We start from the raw sequence: 20,308 nt of genomic DNA, 5'->3' as shown, positions 1-20,308 counted from the left end.
TTTAAATAGGAATAATTTATTTAATAAGAGTTAATTAATTTCGTTAGATGTAAATTATATTTAACTTAGGGGGGTGTTAGTGTTAGGGTTAGACTTAGCTTTAGGGGTTAATCCATTTATTATAGTAGCGATGAGCTCCGGTCGTCAGATTAGGGGTTAATAATTGAAGTTAGGTGTCGGCGATGTTAGGGAGGGCAGATTAGGGGTTAATACTATTTATGATAGGGTTAGTGAGGCGGGTTAAGGGTTAATAACTTTATTATAGTAGCGCTCAGGTCCGCTCGGCAGATTAGGGGTTAATAAGTGTAGGCAGGTGTCGGCGACGTTGAGGGGGGCAGATTAGGGGTTAATAAATATAATATAGGGGTCGGCGGTGTTAGGGGCAGCAGATTAGGGGTACATAGGGATAACGTAGGTTGCGGCGGTGTACGGAGCGGAAGATTAGGGTTTAAAAATAATATGCAGGGGTCAGCGATAGCGGGGGCGGAAGATTAGGGGTTGATAAGTGTAAGGTTAGGGGTGTTTAGACTCGGGGTACATGTTAGAGTGTTAGGTGCAGACGTAGGAAGTGTTTCCTCATAGGAAACAATGGGGCTGCGTTAGGAGCTGAACGCTGCTTTTTTGCAGGTGTTAGGTTTTTTTACAGCTCAAACAGCCCCATTGTTTCCTATGGGAGAATCGTGCACGAGCACGTTTTTGAGGCTGGCCGCGTCCGTAAGCAACTCTGGTATAGAGAGTTGCATTTGCGGTAAAAATGCTCTACGCTCCTTTTTTGGAGCCTAACGCAACATTTTTTTGAACTCTCGATACCAGAGTTAATTTTATGCTGCGGCCAGAAAAAAGCCTGCGGAGCGTTAACAGCCCATCTACCGCCAAACTCCAAATCTAGGCCATAGTGTATTATATCCGGTATATTTTGGTTGCATTTTATGCATACTGGGTTTATCCTTTTATCCCATATAGGAGTAATATAATCAAAGTGCAATAATCTTAGGTTGGATTTCCTTATTCCCATATCCAGTGTTGATTTCTTCACTATCTTTATACAATCTAGTATTCTTTCTTCCCCTATATCTATATCAATGGCCCTCTCCCATTTGTCTATTATATCCCTCAAACAAAATTTTGATTCTTTTTTGATCAGTTGTTTATATATAAGTGATAGTTTGTATTTTGATTTTCTGCTTCTTTCAATAATGCTCTCCATTGTCTTTTCTGTTGTGGTCCTTCCTAGCTTCTCTACTTCTGTCTAGTGATGTCGCGAACAGTTCTGCCGCGAATAGTTCGCAGCGAACATAGCATGTTCGCATTCGCAGCGGACGGCGAACATATGCAATGTTCGATCCACCCCCTATTCGTCATCATTGAGTAAACTTTGACCCTGTAGTTCACAGTCACAAGACACATTCCAGCCAATCAGCAGCAGACACTCCTTCCCAGACCCTCCCACCTCCTGGACAGCATCCATTTTAGATTCATTTGGAGCCTGCATTCTTAGTGAGAGGAGGGACAGTGTAGCTGCTGCTGATTTAATAGGGAAATCAATAGCTAGGCTAGTGTATTCAGTGTCCACTACAGTCCTGAAGGACTCATCTGATCTCTGCTGTAAGGACAGCACCCCAAAAAGCCCTTTTTAGGGCTAGAACATCAGTCTGCTTTTTTTTTCTCCTGTGTAATCTAATTGCAGCCTGCCTGCCAGCTCAGGCTCACAGTGTATACTTTGCCCACTTGCCGAGTGCCACCACTCATATCTGGTGTAACAGAAGTGTACATTTAAAAAAAAACCCACTTTTTTTAATTTGAAATAATAGCAGTCATTTTCGTTCACACGTGTGCGTTTCAGGTCCTGCCAGGGCACAGTGTGACACCAGTGGAAGTCATATCTGCTAAAAAAAGTAGTGTACATTTAAAATAAGATAAAAACTTTTTTTAATTTGAAATAATAGCAGTCATTTTCCTTCACACGTGTGCGTTTGAGGTCCTGCCAGGGCACAGTGTGACACCAGTGCAAGTCATATCTGCTAAAACAGTAGTGTACATTTAAAAAAAAAAAAACTTTTTTTAATTTGAAATAATAGCAGTCAGTTTCCTTCACACGTGTGCGTTTCAGGTCCTGCCAGGGAACAGTGTGACACCAGTGCAAGTCATATCTGCTAAAACAGTAGTGTACATACATTTTAAAAAAAAAAAAAAAAACCTTTTATTACTGTGAAATAATAGCAGTCAGTTTCCTTCACGTGTGTGCATTCCAGGTCCTGCCAGGGCACAGTGTCACACCAGTGCAAGTCATATCTGCTAAAACAGTAGTGTACATACATTTAAAAAAAAAAAACTTTTTTATTGTGAAATAATAGCAGTCAGTTTCCCTCACACGTGTGCGCTTCAGGTCCTGCCAGGGCACAGTGTCACACCAGTGCAAGTCATATCTACTAAAACAGTAGTGTACATACATTTAAAAAAACAAACAAACCTTTTTTTACTGTGAAATAATAGCAGTCAGTTTCCCTCACACGTGTGCGTTCCAGGTCCTGCCAGGGCACAGTGTCACACCAGTGCAAGTCATATCTGCTAGTGTACATTTAAAAAAAAAAACCCTTACACTACCTGAACGATACAACATCATACCTGATGTTTTAAAGCACGTTATTCCAAACAATTTAGGAATGTTAGGTGATTTATGCCCTTTATGGATTAAAACCAGACTCTGCATCAACTATGTAATTTTCCATGGGAGTTTGCCATGGATCCCCCTCCGGCATACCACAGTCCAGGTGTTATTCCCCTTGAAACAACTTTTCCATCACTTTTGTGGCCAGAAAGAGTCCCTGTGGGTTTTAAAATTCGCTTGCCTATTGAAAACTATGGCAGTTTGCCCGGTTCGCCGGTTCGCAAACCTTTGCGGAAGTTTGCGTTCTGCCCCTTAAAGGTATCAAATTGGTCGGATATTTCTGGCATAGTTTAAATTTTTCCTTCTATCGTGTTCATTACATCTTTTATTTGCCTTATTATTGGGTTTCCGTCTTTTTTTTTTTTTTAAGGGGTAGTAATTTCCAGGTACAAATCTGGGGTTGCCTTGTATTGGCATATACATTATAATTTCTCTTCTTGTTTCTAGTTGTTTATTAACTTTTTTTCATGCCAAGGCTGAGGTTTTTTAACAGCATTGTTTGTATCAAAGGCAAGCCTGTGCTGGCTAACACCAGAATAAGCTTACAAGGTGCAGAGTGATGTCAGAGGAAAAGGCTTAACAGATGAATCTGAATTACACGTTTGTGCACGAGCTCCTGTGAAAAGGGAGTTCTAGGAGGGGAATACAAGCCATATCCACTGTTCAAGTCACGTAAGCCTCCACTTATGACTTTGCTTGCATCTATACTATCCGGTCATAACCTTGAGTGCGGTGCTAACCGCAGACAGACCGGAACATATGGACATCAATGCTGTGAACTGCACATGTTATAGCTGTTAACTATTTGACCGGGACACTTATTTACCTGTTTTAACCCACCCTGATATGAGGGATGTTTGTTTCAATTGATCTGTGTTGTTTTAACAGTGCAAAATATATTGTTACAAATATGGTTACTTATTAGCACAAATATATATATATATATACATCTTTTTGTATATTGTATATTAGATTAGGGTTTGCAATGCTTTTTGTAGAATTTGTGGCAAAGAGATTCTTTTGATGTTTTTAACTTTAAATTGTGAATAAAGACTTGGTGTTTGATATAAAAGAATGCTGAATTCCCTTTCTTTAAAATAAGGAGTGAAATATTCTCCTACAATACTTCTTTAATAAAATGTTTTTTTATATATATATATATATATATATATATATATACACATATATATATATATATATATATATATATATATATATATATACACACACAAGTATGTGCAAAGATATATGTACAAATTCTAGCATTAATAATCATTAAAGAAAAAAAAAAAAGATAAAAGCATATCATGACTTCTAGAAATACAAATACACATTAATTTATGTGAAAGTATCATATAATAGATATTTTTTGTATAACAAATAAATATAAAAATAACTTGTTATGAGATATTGTTGTTGAGGTATAAATGTAGCTATCTTTTGGACATTAACAGTTGAAAAATAAAAGATTAGCTTTAGAGAAATGTACTTGTTTATGGACAGTAATGAAATAGTATAAATAAAGTTTGGAAAAACCTATATAACCGCGACATTGATGACTGTTAACAACAGTCCGATGCTCTTCGCACCGTACTTGACGCGCGTGTTTTGTGATGGCTATATTATATATATATTTATATATTAGCCCTTTGCAGTCAAACACCTTGTCATATACCATATACCTTTTAACCCTTACAATTATTTTTTATTATAATTTATTTGTATAATTTTTATCAGATACTGTGCATATGAATGAAACTGTTAATTTAAATGTATTTATGTTGTATTTGGTGCAACTTTTTTAGCTCTAACCCTTTACACCAGGTCTTCAGTCACGATAACAGAACAAGTGCAAATTTACTTTTCACTCATACAGTCGCATTTACTTTCAACTTTTAATGCGCACGGAAGTTAATGTTAATATTGTGAGCATTAACGTTATTGTGCCACTTGTAATCTAGCCCTTAGTCTGGGGAATTAGCTAATAACCTCTTAAATCTACCTAATACAAATGTTATCTCTTGGGAAATACATTTTTCAAACAAGTTTACAAGTTCAGACTAAGTTTTAAATAGGCCCCTGCTGGATTCTCCACAGATTTGTTTTCCCCTTGCTGTCTGAATCTAGGACAGAACATTGATATTCAGGCACAAAATAAATGTCTCCATTACTTTGGGATTATTTCATGAAAATTGAGTGCAACGTCTTTTTTAATGAGTAATAAAGCTGTGATTTGCCTTTTCCAGCTGTGAAAAAAAATCCAGGAATATTTCTTTTAAGGAAGTGGAGCAAATGTAAAGGTAAACAGATGTATGGGTCTGTACAAAGAAAACCATTCATGCAAATACTCATTTAAATAGCCGATTGTGAGTGTCTTAATGTTCCATCTTAACTATACTGTAACAGATGGAGACAATACTTCTGCTCTCTCAAGGAACTGCTGTGATATCTTCCTTTAATATTTCTTTTTATTTTCTGTATTAACTCTCTCTGCCCCTGACATTAGTGGTTGTTTAAGAGCTTATTTTGTTTAATGTTAGAGTAAAAGATTTTGGGCCAGATCAAGAGTGGCACGCTAACAGTTATGTACAAGCGATATCAGGTTTATCTGCTGTTTGTACAGTTACACTCATAATAATATTGTCTGATAAAAAATAATTTAAAAAAAATGGCACAAAAAATGTATAAGGGCTCAAAGATATGAGGTCTCAGGTTTTATAAAAAAAGGCAGGCAAAGGGCTTTAACATAGAGATACAATCATATACATGTCCCTGGTGTTTAAGCACAACAGGTTTTCGCTCATATTACAAGTTGAAAGTAAATACGATCGCTTAAGAGCAAATGAAATTAACTCTGGTTAACTGTTTCGCGAACCAAAAAAGTGTCACAAAACACATCAAAAGTAGGGATGGGCGAATGTTTCTAAAAATTCGAAATTTAAAATGAATTTTTATACATTCGTTCGTTCAAATCAAATTTCGAATGTTTATATAACATTCTAACATTCTGTTTTTTAACCCCTTAATGACCACAATGTACCCTGTATGTCACTGGTCGTTAAGGGTTTTTTCAGGACATAATAGCACAAGTCTAGCAAGAACACGCTATTAATGCCCTCCCTCCAGCTGGCTTTGTGTAATAGAGCAGTCTCCACGCTGGTGGCCAGACCGCGCTATAAAACAATCAAGTCCCAAAAAAAGGCCAGTGACATACAGGGTACGTCGCTGGTCCTTAAGGGGTTAATTTTCGTTTTCGATTTTTTCAATAAAATTTGAAAATATTTGTTTGAATAATAGAAAGTTTAGCTATGTATTTATTCAATTTAGAAATGTAATATTCAAATTCGAATGCTACATTCGAATGTCACATTCAAATTAGAAATAGTATTTCTAGTCTAATACTGTGTTTTAAACGTAATATTCGAATTTGAATGTCACATTCGAATTCGAATGTCACATTCATATTCAAAATAGTATTTCTAGTCTAATACTGTGTTTTTTAAATATGATATTCGAATTGGAATGTGACATTCGAATTGGAATGTGACATTCGAATTCAAAATAGTATTTCTAGTTTACAACTGTGTTTAATAAATGTGATATTCGATTTGAATGTGATATTTGATTTGAATGTGACATTCAAATTCAAAATAGTATTTATAGTCTAATACTGTGTTTTATAAATGTAATATTCAAATTTGAATGTGATATTCGATTCGAATGGGACATTCAAATTCAAAATAGTGTTTCTAGTCTACAATTGTGTTTTATAAATGTAATATTTGAAATCGAAAGTGACATTCGAATTCGAATGTCACTTTCGGTTTCAAATTTTACATTTATAAAACACAATTGTAGACTAGAAACACTATTTCGAATTCGAATGTCACATTCGAATCGAATATCACATTTGAATCGAATATCATTTGAAAACCAAAGTCACATTTGAATTCGAATGTGACATTCAAATTTGAATGTGACATTCAAAAACTGTAAATAATATTCGTAATTCGAATTTTTAAGAATATTCGTTCTTATCAACATTCTATTATGTAAATCGAATTTCTACAATAACATTTGTTCTAACATTCGAATTCGAATATAAACACATTCACCCATCCCTAATCAAAAGTACATTACAAAGTACAGTTACACTTATAATAACACCATCTAATAATAATTATTAAAACAATATTGCACACACAGTAATAAGGGGTAAAAGATATGAGGTCTCAGGTGTTAGAAAGAAAAAAAAAGGCAGGCAAAGGTCTTTAACATTGAGATACATCCAACTGTAAGTGCATTGGAGCCCTTTGCAGTCAAGTAGGTGAAAACATGAAAATACATATTAATGCAATAGTCATATTTAGCAAAGTGTTATACTGTGTATTTACTGTAAATATTTCACATTCCAATGTTCTGCACATAGCAGAATATGCTCTATGTAGTTTAAAAAAATATATAAATATATGTATATATATATATATATATATAAATAAATATATATATATATATATATATATGTATATATTTATACCTAAATATAATCATCTATATATATATATATATAAATATAAATATATATATATATATATATATATATATATATATATATATATAGAGGTATATATATATAGGTATAGATATATATTTTACCAAAAAAAATGATTTACTGTATGTAGAAATATGTATTATGTATTTATGACTAAATAGAACATATTCTGCTATGTGAAATGTTAATGGGATGTGAAATATTAATATTTTCATGTTGAGTTAGTGCACTTGAGTATATGTGATCGGGTTAGCGTGCGATAAGGGTGTTAGTTTTTTCCCCCCCAATTTTCTTGCTCCATTGACTTCTATGGGGGAATATGATAATGCATTCGCAATATTCTTTTTTTTTTTTTTACTTTTATTTGTTAAATATCAGACAACAGAATACAATAAACCATTCAACATTCCTAAAAGGCACAGATTAAGTGAGTAAATATTCTTATACAATAAGGATAGGAAGTCCATTATCGAATTTCAAAGTCCAAACAAAAAAGTTGTCAGGTTATGTAAAGTCCGGAATCAGACCCAAATGCTAGAGAGAACTTAAATAACACACTAGCACACTGAGTAAAACCCAGGACATAACTCCATGACAACTTTTATGAAACAAAGTACTCACACAGATAGTAAGGGAATCTAGAGGTTCAGAAAGGGGTACCAGGTATCTTGATAGTTGGTAGAGTGGGGTCAGGCCAAGGCGTAGTAAGTCCAGCAGTAGTCGGCAACAGGAGATCAGGCAATTTGGGATTAGACAAAGAGTAATCCTTGAAGCAGTGGTCAGCAACTTGAAATCCGGCAATACAGGGTTAAGCAAGTACTTAGTCAGAGAAGCAGAGTTTGGCAACTTGTAATCAGGCAGTTCAGGGTTAAGCAGTAGCGTAGTCAGTGAAGCAAGGTTTGGCAACTTGTAATCAGGCAGTTCAGGGTTAAGCAATAGCGTGGTCTGTGATGCTGAGTTTGGCAACTTGTAATCAGGCAGTTCAGGGTTAAACAATAGTGTAGTCAGTGCAGAAAGGTTTGGCAACTTGTATTCCGGCAGTTCTGGGTTAAGCAGTAGTGTTGTCAGTGAAGCAAGGTTTGGCAACTTGTAATCAGGCAGTTCAGGGTTAAGCAATAGCGTGGTCTGTGAAGTTGAGTTTGGCAACTTGTATTCAGGCAGTTCATGGTTACGAAATAGCGTAGTCAGTGAAGCAAGGTTTGGCAACTTGATTTCAGGCAGTTCAGGGTTAAGAAATAGCGTAGTCAGTGAAGCAAGGTTTGGCAACTTGTATTCAGGCAGTTCAGGGTTAAGCAGTATCGTAGTCAGAGAAGCAAGGTTTGGCAACAGGAAATCAGGCACCGGATAAGCAAACAATGATTGAGTACTCACTATAGCCACGGAGAGAAAACAAACAGGCACCAGGAGAACGAGCTGCCGGAATAAGAAGGCACATGACGTCATCAGAGGGAAACAGCTCACTGTGCGTAGCGTTGCTAGGCAACCAGTACAAGCCAGAAGGACCGGACCGAGCGAGCAAGCGTGAGAATGCCCCCTCCTCAAGGACCCCTCCATGGGACCCTGCCAGGCTTGGCAGGATGCTTTAGATAAAATGACTTGACAAGAGCAGGAGGATGAACCTGAGAGGCAGGTTCCCAGGATCGTTCAGTGATGGGATAACCCTACCAATGAACTAGGTAGTACAATCGTCTGCCACAATACCTGGATTCCAAAATCTGACTGACCTCGAATTCAGAAGTACTTTCCACAAGGAGTGTTGGAGGAAGTTTGAGTTTGATGAAGAAATGGTTCTTCACTACCGGTTTGAGAAGAGAGACATAAAATACTGGATGAATCTTAAGGGTCTTAGGTATATGATAATGCATTCGCAATATTCTTTTTTTTTTTTTTTTTACTTTTATTTGATAAATATTAGACAACAGAATACAATAAACCATTCAACATTCCTAGAAGGCACAGATTAAGTAGTGTAAATATTCTTATACAATAAGGATAGGAAGTCCATTATCGAATTTCAAAGTTCAAACAAAAAAGTTGTCAGGTTAGGTAAAGTCCGGAATCAGACACAAATGCTAGAGAGAACTTAAATAACACACTAGCACACTGAGTAAAACTCAGGACGTGACTCCACAACAACTTCTATGAAACAAAGTACTCACACAGATAGTAAGGGAATCTAGAGGTTCAGAAAGGGGTACCAGGTATCTTGATGGTTGGTAGAGTGGGGTCAGGCCAAGGCGTAGTCAGTCCAGCAGTAGTCGGCAAAAGGAAATCAGGCAATTTGGGATTAGACAAAGAGTAATCCTTGAAGCAGTGGTCAGCAACTTGAAATCAGGCAACACAGGGTTAAGCAGGTACTTAGTCAGAGAAGCAGAGTTTGGCAACTTGTAATCAGGCAGTTCAGGGTTAAGCAGTAGGGTAGTCAGTGAAGCAAGGTTTGGCAGCTTGTAATCAGGCAGTTCAGGGTTAAACAATAGCGTGGTCTGTGAAGCTGAGTTTGGCAACTTGTAATCAGGCAGTTCAGGGTTAAACAATAGTGTAGTCAGTGCATCAAGGTTTGGAAACTTGTATTCAGGCATCTATAAAAAGAAGAAAAAACAGAAGCGCCACGTGGCCCAATATTGTTTGGTCCAATTTTGTAGATCTTGAGATAAGAAACAAACTCACATTTAGAAGAGCACCTCAGTTAGTGCTATAGGGGCAGTCTGGGATCTATTCGGTCACCCAGAAGACCAACTTCCTGCACAGGAACTGATGTCTATGTGGGCAGAGAAGAGACACAAGTGCCTATATGGCCTAGTATTGTTGGTACAAGTGAACAAACTCAGACAATGATAAGAGTGGTACTCACAATGTATAAAGCACCTCTTTTGATGCTATGGGAGCATGAAGGGATCAATTCAGTCACCCAACAGACTTATGGCAAGGCATCCAGGAAAAATTTGATAGTTCACCGGATCCCAAGATGGTCAAAGTGATGAATATCCTCAGATAGAAAGGCAAAAAAATTCCCAAAAAAAGGAGCAGCAAGTGTTCAAATACTAAAACTGACTTTATTAAAAATAAATAAAATAACAGACAACGCGTTTCTCAGCCAATGGCTGTTTCATCAGGCTTCATAAAATGTTTACTGAACACTTGCTAGATATACCTTAAAATCAATTAGGGTGATAATGAACAGGTGGTGATGGGAGGGGTCAGCTTAATTGTTCATACCCTCATAACCAATCAGATAATACAAAATATAACTTAACTTCATAGCCAATCAGATAATACAAAATGTCATAAAATTGTACAATATACAAAAAAACATACAATATAAAAATTCATCCGCAACTTACTAGTTAATGTTATTCATATTAGATTTCATAATGGCCAATACATAATATCATTATCATATAAACAAAAATTAAAAAATCATAATTTCATACCTTGTTATAGGCCAAATTGCACTAAGTCTTTTAGGTGGCATACATGAGAGACTATAATAAATCCCAAAGTTCATGAGGAGATGAGTATATGTGATAAAATGTTGCAAACAGATTGCTAAGTGTAGCTAAAATTAAGCACTGTCGAGGACGGCGTCCTAAGACGCTTAGTGCGCATGACTGGACACGATGTGTCAATACTAAAGGTTGCTTGGCAACTAGTTAAGTTCCTGAATGCGACAGTAACCAATAGGTGGAAAGATAGATAGAGATAGGATCATCGGATATTTCAACACAATATCAGTAGTATATCTTTATGGGAATGAATATCGAGCAAATCGTGCACTACAATGGTGACAGATTAAGCAGCACTTGTTCAATGAGAGCGCATTTCCAATTTAGTAATGAATCACAAATACGCTCGATGTTAGGCAATTGTGTCCTCAGAAATGCTATAGCTATGCGCGCTCGTTAAATTTCTATAGCAAGATGAGATCGCTGTAAACATCACTAGAGCACATGACTCACTACGACCTATCAGAAGTGAGAGTCATCTAGTGATAATTGGATAAGCTACACGTCAAACAACAACTGTTTGATGATAGGATAAGGAATCGTATGTAAAATGCATTAATAAATATAAAATATAAAAGAGTATGATAACTTAGGTTTTTTTGAGGATGGAATATCATGTCATACCTATGCCCAACAAGATATAGTAATGCTTCTTTTTGATTGGCAACTCATCTTATCCTGCCTCCTGCATTTGAGCTGATCATGTTGACTGTAGACCATTTGATTAGCCATAATTTTTAATATTATCTAGATACATTCTTGTATAATGAGTTGTCCTGATTTAGTCCTTTGTAGGTTCATTTGATTATACTTGATAGCTTACTGTTGTTTAATATAATTAGTCATTTATTATGCTTATCAATCCTGTTTATTATTCTGAGCATACTGATCAAATATCAGACATATGGCCGATTTGACTAGCCAGTTGTCATCTGTCCTGCTAGGTGTGCGAATTACGATGATGTAAAATAATTTCATTATATGGAATAACTACTAATTAATTACATCTATTAATATTCTTTGGATACATTGGGTTAATTTTGAATAACTTTGAGCCCCCATTGGGAAACACCATGACACGATGGGTAAGCTGACTCTGGTTACCAGCTCTGGTATTGCTGTGGTTACGGTGGCAGCTTTATTAGCTTTATTATTATTATTATTTATATTACATTACTATATCTTGTTGGGCATAGGTATGACATGATATTCCATCCTCAAAAAAACCTAAGTTATCATACTCTTGTATATTATATATTTATTAATGGATTTTACATACGATTCCTTATCCTATCATCAAACAGTTGTTGTTTGATTGATGTGTAGCTTATCCAATTATCACTAGATGACTCTCACTTCTGATAGGTCGTAGTGAGTCATGTGCTCTAGTGACGTTTACCGCGATCTCATCTTGCTATAGACATTTAACGAGCATTCATAGTTATAGCATTTCTGAGGACACAATTGCCTAACATCGAGCGTATTTGTGATTCATTACTAAATTGGAAATTCGCTCTCATTGAACAAGTTCTGTTTAATCCGTCACCATTGTAGTGCACGATTTGCTCGATATTCATTCCCATAAAGATATACTACTGATATTGTGTTGAAATATCCGATGATCCTATCTCTATCTATCTTTCCACCTATTGGTTACTGTCGCAGTCAGGAACCTAACTAGTTGCCAAGCAACCTTTAGTATTGACAAATCGTGTCCAGTCATGCGCACTAAGCGTCTTAGGACGCCGTCCTCGACAGTGCTTAATTTTAGCTACACTTAGCAATCTGTTTGCAACATTTTATCACATATACTCATCTCCTCATGAACATTGGGATTTATTATAGTCTCTATTATTCTCTCATGTATACCACCTAAAGACTTAGTGCAATTTGGCCTATAACAAGGTATGAAATTATGATTTTTTAATTTTTGTTTATATGATAATGATATTATGTATAGGCCATTATGAAATCTAATATGAATAACATTAACTAGTAAGTTGCGGATGAATTTTTATATATGTATTGTATGTTTTTTTGTATATTGAACAATTTTATGACATTTTGTATTATCTGATTGGCTATGAGGGTATGAACAATTAAGCTGACCCCTCCCATCACCACCTGTTCATTATCACCCTAATTGATTTTAAGGTATATCTAGCAAGTGTTCAGTAAACATTTTATGAAGCCTGATGAAACAGCCATTGGCTGAGAAACACGTTGCCTGTTATTTTATTTATTTTTAATAAAGTCAGTTTTAGTATTTGAACACTTGCTGCTCCTTTTTTTGGGAATTTTTTTGCCTTTCTATCTGAGGATATTCATCACTTTGACCATCTTGGGATCCGGTGAACTATCAAATTTTTCCTGGATGCCTTGCCATAAGTCTGTTGGGTGACTGAATTGATCCCTTCATGCTCCCATAGCATCAAAAGAGGTGCTTTATACATTGTGAGTACCACTCTTATCATTGTCTGAGTTTGTTCAATTGTACCAACAATACTAGGCCATATAGGCACTTGTGTCTCTTCTCTGCCCACATAGACATCAGTTCCTGTGCAGGAAGTTGGTCTTCTGGTTGACCGAATAGATCCCAGACTGCCCCTATAGCACTAACTGAGGTGCTCTTCTAAATGTGAGTTTGTTTCTTATCTCAAGATCTACAAAATTGGAAAAACAAATATTGGGCCATGTGGCGCTTCTGTTTTTTCTTCTTTTTATAGATTGCTGTTCCTGGATCCTGGCCTGGATCTTCACAGATAGCTGCCTATTTTCCTCTCCAGAGACTTTAATACAATTCTATTGCCTCTTCACTGTCCTCTAAGGCATTTTTACACATTTATAACATTTAACCAATTGTTATATTTCTCAACTGTATAACGTTATTATTTTTAATATTGTATATTTGTTTTTGAGATATATATATATATATATATATATATATATATATATATGTGTGTTTTTGTGTGCGTTTATATGGTGTGTATATATATATATATATATATATATATACATACAGATGTTGATTATTAACTTCACCAGTGTTGTTAGCTTGTGATTGATAGCTATTCACAACTGACACCACTGGTAATTATCTTTTATATTTACTTATTCACTATACCTCTTTTATTATTACTATAACTCCTGACACACTAGAAGACTGAGTCTTCACTGTATGTTATTTATCACTTAGTTTTTGTAATAGGGCGCCCCCTTACTTTTTTGTTGTATTCAGGCAGTTCAGGGTTAAGCAGTAGCGTAGTCAGTGAAGCAAGGTTTGGCAACTTGTAATTAGTGAACCTAAAATTTTGTGTTTGTGAACGGCGAATGCGAACTTCCGCAAAAGTTAATTTTAAAACCCACAGGGACTCTTTCTGGCCACAAAAGTGATGGAAAAGTTGTTTCAAGGGGACTAACACCTGGACTGTGGTATGCCGGAGGGGGATCCATGGCAAACTCCCATGGAAAATTACATAGTTGATGCAGAGTCTGGTTTTAATCCATAAAGGGCATAAATCACCTAACATTCCTAAATTGTTTGGAATAACGTGCTTTAAAACATCAGGTATGATGTTGTATTGATCAGGTAGTGTAAGGGTTTTTTTTTTTTTTTTAAATGTACACTACAGTTTTAGCAGATATGAGTTGCACTGGTGTGACACTGTGCCCTGGCAGGACCTGGAACGCACACGTGTGAGGGAAACTGACTGCTATTATTTCACATTAAAAAAGTTTTTTGTTTTTTTAAATGTATGTACACTACTGTTTTAGCAGATATGACTTGCACTGGTGTGACACTGTGCCCTGGCACGACCTGGAGCGCACACGTGTGAGTGAAACTGACTGCTATTATTTCACAATAAAAAAGTTTATTTTTTTTTAAAATGTATGTACACTACTGTTTTAGCAGATATGACTTGCACTGGTGTGACACTGTGCCCTGGCAGGACCTGGAACGCACACGTGTGAGGGAAACTGACTGCTATTATTTCACAATAAAAAAGTTTTTTTTTTTTTTAAATGTATGTACACTACTGTTTTAGCAGATATGACTTGCATTGGTGTCACACTGTGCCCTGGCAGGACCTCAAACGCACACGTGTGAAGGAAAATGACTGCTATTATTTCAAATTAAAAAAAGTTTTTTTGTTTTTTTTTAAATGTCCACTACTGTTTTAGCAGATATGACTTGCACTGGTGTCACACTGTGCCCTGGCAGGACCTCAAACGCACACGTGTGAAGGAAAATGACTGCTATTATTTCAAATTAAAAAAAGGTTTTTTTTTTTTTTTTTTTTAAATGTACACTACTGTTTTAGCAGATATGACTTGCACTGGTATCACACTGTGGCCTGGCAGGACCTCAAACGCACACGTGTGAAGGAAACTGACTGCTATTATTTCAAATTAAAAAAAGTTTATTTTTTATTTTAAATGTACACTACTTTTTTTTAGCAGATATGACTTGCACTGGTGTCACACTGTGCCCTGGCAGGACCTCAAACGCACACGTGTGAAGGAAAATGACTGCTATTATTTCAAATTAAAAAAAGTTTTTTTTTTTTTTTTTAAATGTACACTACTGTTACACCAGGGGGTCGATCCGATAAAAATCGTCGCCCGCAAAAGTCGGCGACCCAATATTTGCGCGGGTTTGGTATCACATATACGGCGTAACCTAGAAGTTACGCGTGTATATTTCTGCCGTCGCCCGTAGTTTTTTGGGCCATAGGCAGGTATACCAAACCCGCGCAGTTTGGTATCCAATATACAGCGTAAGGACTTACGTGGCGAAAATGGAGAAATCTTACTCCATTTTCACCTCGCCACAAAAAGCAGCCGTAAGAAGCCTTACACTGAGTATTCAAGCCCCGTAACTCTCTAAACTAGATTTTTCTACCTTAATTCCGATTGGCTGATAGAATCCTATCAGCCAATCGGAATTCGACGGACGCCATCTTGGATGACGTCATTTAAAGGTACCTCATTCGTCGTTCAGTCTTCGGCCGGGATGGATGCTTCGCGTCTGTGGAGCGAAGAATGAAGATTGAAGATGCCGCTTGATGGAAGATGCTTCCCGATGGAAGAAGACTTTGCTGCCGCTTGGATAAAGACATCGCCGGGATGAAGATCTCTTCTTTGCCGCTTGGATAGACATCGCCCGGATCGGATGAGGAGTTCGGCCCGGCGTGGTGAAGATAAGGTAGGGAGATCTTCAGGGGGGTAGTGTTAGGTTTATTTAAGGGGGGTTTGGGTTAGATTAGGGGTATGTGGGTGGTGGGTTGTAATGTTGGGGGGTGGTATTGTGTTTTTTTTTTCAGGCAAAAGAGCAGTTTTCTTTGGGGCATGCCCCCACAAAAGGCCCTTTTAAGGGCTGGTAAGGTAAAAGAGCTTTGAACTTTTTTTAATTTAGAATAGGGTAGGGAATTTTTTTTTATTTTGGGGGGCTTTATTATTTTATTAGGGGGCTTAGAATAGGTGTAATTAGCTTAAAAATCTTGTAATTTTTTTTTTGTAATTTAGTGTTTGTTTTTTTTTGTAATTTAGTTTAGTTTATTTAATTGTATTTTTAGATAGATATTTGTAGTTTATTTAATTTATTGATAGTGTAGGTGTATTTGTAACTTAGGTTAGGATTTATTTTACAGGTAATTGGGTAATTATTTTAACTAGGTAGCTATTAAATAGTTCATAACTATTTAATAGCTATTATACCTAGTTAAAATAATTAACAATTTACCTGTAAAATAAATATAAACCCTAACATAGCTACAAAGTAATTATTAATTATATTGTAGCTATCTTAGGGTTTATTTTATAGGTAAGTATTTAGATTTAAATAGGAATATTTTAATTAATAATATTAATATTAGATTTATTTTAATAAGAGTTTAGTTAGGATGTTAGAGTTAGATAGGGTTATTATATTTAATATATATATAATATAATAACGATATTAACTATATTAACCCTAATATAATTAGGGTTAATATAGTTAATATATATAATATAATAACTATATTAACTATATTAACCCTAATATAATTAGGGTTAATATAGTTAATATAGCTGGCGGCGGTGTAGGGGGATTAGATTAGGGGTTAATACATTTATTATAGGTGGCCGCGGTGTAGGGGGATGTAGATTGTAGGCAAAAGAGCAGTTTACTTTGTGACAAAGCCCCGCCAAAAGCCCTTTTAAGGGCTGGCAAAAGAGCTGAATTCTTTGGGGCATGCCCCGCAAAAAGCCCTTTTAAGGGCTGGCAAAAGAGCTGTTACTTTGGGGCAATGCCACGCAAAAGTCCTTTTCAGGGCTATTTGTAGGGTTAGACTTAGGTTTAGTGGTAGGGATAGTTTAGTATTTTAGGGGTTAAATAATTTAATATAGATGGCGGCGGGGTAGGGGATTAGATTAGGGGTTAATAATTTTAAAATAGATAGCGGCGGGGTAGGGGCTCACTTTAGGGGGTAGGTAAGGTAGATGGTGGCGGTGTTAGGGGCTCACTTTAGGGGGTTATAGATTTAATATAGCTGGCGGCGGTTTAGGGGTTAATAACTTTATTAGGTAGCGGCGGGCTCCGGGAGCGGCGGTTTAGGGGTTAATACATATTTTATTGTTAGCATAGTGAGGGGAGATAGCGGATAGAGGGTTAGACGTGTCGGGCTATGTTAGGGAGGCGTGTTAGACAGTGCGGGTGATTTAGACTTTAGTCAGGTTTTGTAGGCGCCGGCAGTTTCTAATGTGCCGTAAGTCACTGGCGACGTTAGATATTTGTACTTGCGCAGATTTCTGGACATCGCTGGTTTATCCGACTTACGGCACGTTAGCATCTGACGGCGCCGTATATGGGATAACTCGAGTTGCGAGCTGAAACTGCGGGCGACGCGGGTTCCCTCGCGCCCCAGATATGAGTGGTGGCACTGGGCAAGTGGGCACAGTGGGCACAGTATACGCTGTGAGCCTGAGCTGGCAGGCAGGCTGCAATTAGATTACACAGGGAAAAAAAAAAAGCAGACTGATGTTCTAGACCTAAAAAGGGCTTTTTGGGGTGCTGTCCTTACAGCAGAGATCAGATGAGTCCTTCAGGACTGTAGTGGACACTGAATACACTAGCCTAGCTATCGATTTCCCTATTAAATCAGCAGCAGCTACACTGTCCCTCCTCTCACTAAGAATGCAGGCTCAGAATTAATCTAAAATGGATGCTGTCCAGGAGGTGGGAGGGTCTGGGAGGGAGTGTCTGCTGCTGATTGGCTGGAATGTGTCTTGTGACTGTGAACTACAGGGTCAAATTTTACTCAATGATGACGAATAGGGGGTGGATCGAACATTGCATATGTTTGCCGTCCGCTGCGAACGCGAACATGCTATGTTCGCTGCGAACTATTCACGGCAGAACTGTTCGCAACATCACTACTTGTAATCAGCCAGTTCAGGGTTAAGCAATAGCGTGGTCTGTGAAGCTGAGTTTGGCAACTTGTAATCAGGCAGTTCAGGGTTAAACAATAGCGTAGTCAGTGCAGCAAGGTTTGGCAACTTGTATTCAGGCAGTTCAGGGTTAAGAAATAGCGTAGTCAGTGAAGCAAGGTTTGGCAACTTGTATTCAGGCAGTTTAGGGTTACGAAATAGTGTAGTTAGTGAAGCAAGGTTTGGCAACTTGTATTCAGGCAGTTCAGGGTTAAGCAGTATCGTAGAAACAAAGAGTATGCCAGCCTCCAAAATTCTTTAAAAGAACCTTTATTATCACATAGGGTCCTCAGCAACAAACATACAACGTTTCAAGCCTGAAAAGGCTCTTAGTCATGTACTAAGAGCCTTTTCAGGCTTGAAACGTATGCTTGTTGCTGAGGACCCTATGTGATAATAAAGGATCTTTTAAATAATTTTGGAGGCTGGAATACTCTTTGTTTCTGGATTACATTGGGACTTGGCAAATCCTTTGTTCCATGCCCCATAAAGATAAAGAAGAAGAATAAGGTGTGCTGTTTTCCTAACTTTTTAAGCAGTATCGTAGTCAGAGAAGCAAGGTTTGGCAACAGGAAATCAGGCACCAGATAAGCAAACAATGATTGAGTACTCACTATAGCCATGGAGAGAAAACAAACAGGCAACAGGAGAACGAGCCGCCGGAATAAGAAGGCGTCTGACATCATCAGAGGGAAACGGCTCACTGTGCGTAACATTGCTAGGCAACCAGTACATGCCAGAAGGACCGGACCGAGCAAGCATGACAATGCCCCCTCCTCAAGGACCCCTCCGGGGGACCCTACCAGGCTTGGCAGGATGCTTTAGATAAAATGACTTGACAAGAGCAGGAGCATGAACCTGAGAGGCAGGTTCCCAGGATCGTTCAGTAATAGGATAACCCTTCCAATGAACTAGGTAGTACAATCGGCTGCCACGATACCTGGAATCCAAGATCTGACTGTCCTCGAATTCAGAAGTACCTTCCACAAGGAGTGGTGGAGGAGGTTTGAGTTTGATGGAGAAACGGTTCTTCACTACCGGTTTGAGAAGAGAGACATGAAATACTGGATGAATCTTAAGGGTCTTGGGTAAGGTCAGCCAATAAGCGTAGAACAGGCTTTGAAAATGACTCGAAAAGGTCCAATGAATTTGGGACCCAATTTAGTACAGGGTTGTTTTAGACGAATAAATCTGGTGGACAGCCACACCTTGTCTCTGGTGCGGTGTGAAATAGCTCTATATCGTCTGTGATCAGCAAATTTCTTGTATCTGCTGGAAGTAGAGAGTAATATCTGACGTATACGATGCCAATGCTTACAGAGGTCTTTCACTGTATGATCAGCCCCAGGAAGAGTCGTGGGCCAGTTCTGCTAAAGGAAGAAGTTGTGACCAGTTGGAGTGTTGATGGTTCGTAGTGCCTGAGAAAGGATTCTAGGGATTGATTCCCACGTTCGGTTTGTCCATTGGACTGAGGATGGTGTGCCGTAGAAAGAGAGATGTTGATACTGAACTGTTTACAAAGAGACCTCCAAAACCTTGAGACGAATTGGACTCCTCGATCTGAGACTATGTCTACAGGAAATCAATGTAACCGGGTGATGTGAAGAATGAATAATTTAGAGAGACACTGAGCGGAAGTCAGTCCAGGCAGGGGAATAAAATGGTCTTATTTCCAGCAGAAACAGGATGATCAGTGATAAAGTTCCTGGATATGTGGGACCAAGGGTAATGTGGTACAGGTAGAGGTTGTAATAAACCAGTAGGCAGACGAGAAGAGTGTTTATTGGAGGCACAAGAGTTACAAGCAGCAATGTAATCCTTTACGTCTTTACTCATGGAAGGCCACCAAACATGTTGTTTGAGTTTCCACAGGGTATTGTTCATTCCAGGATGACCATCCAGTAGGCTATCATGAGCCCATTGCAGAAGTTTAAGATGAAGCTTACATGGTACATACAGAATCCCAGGGGGAAGCATATAGGAAGATGGTACTTGGTCTTGAGCAGAACGAAGAGCTTGTAAAGGAAAAGATGATACTTGAGATAGGACACTAACTGGACAAAGTATAGGATCAGATTCCGGTGATATAGAATCGGTAGGTTGGTATTGCCTGGA

Source organism: Bombina bombina, chromosome 2 (genome assembly GCF_027579735.1).
Source record: "Bombina bombina isolate aBomBom1 chromosome 2, aBomBom1.pri, whole genome shotgun sequence".
Lineage (NCBI taxonomy): Eukaryota > Metazoa > Chordata > Amphibia > Anura > Bombinatoridae > Bombina > Bombina bombina.
Note: the sequence above shows the minus strand (reverse complement) of the source record.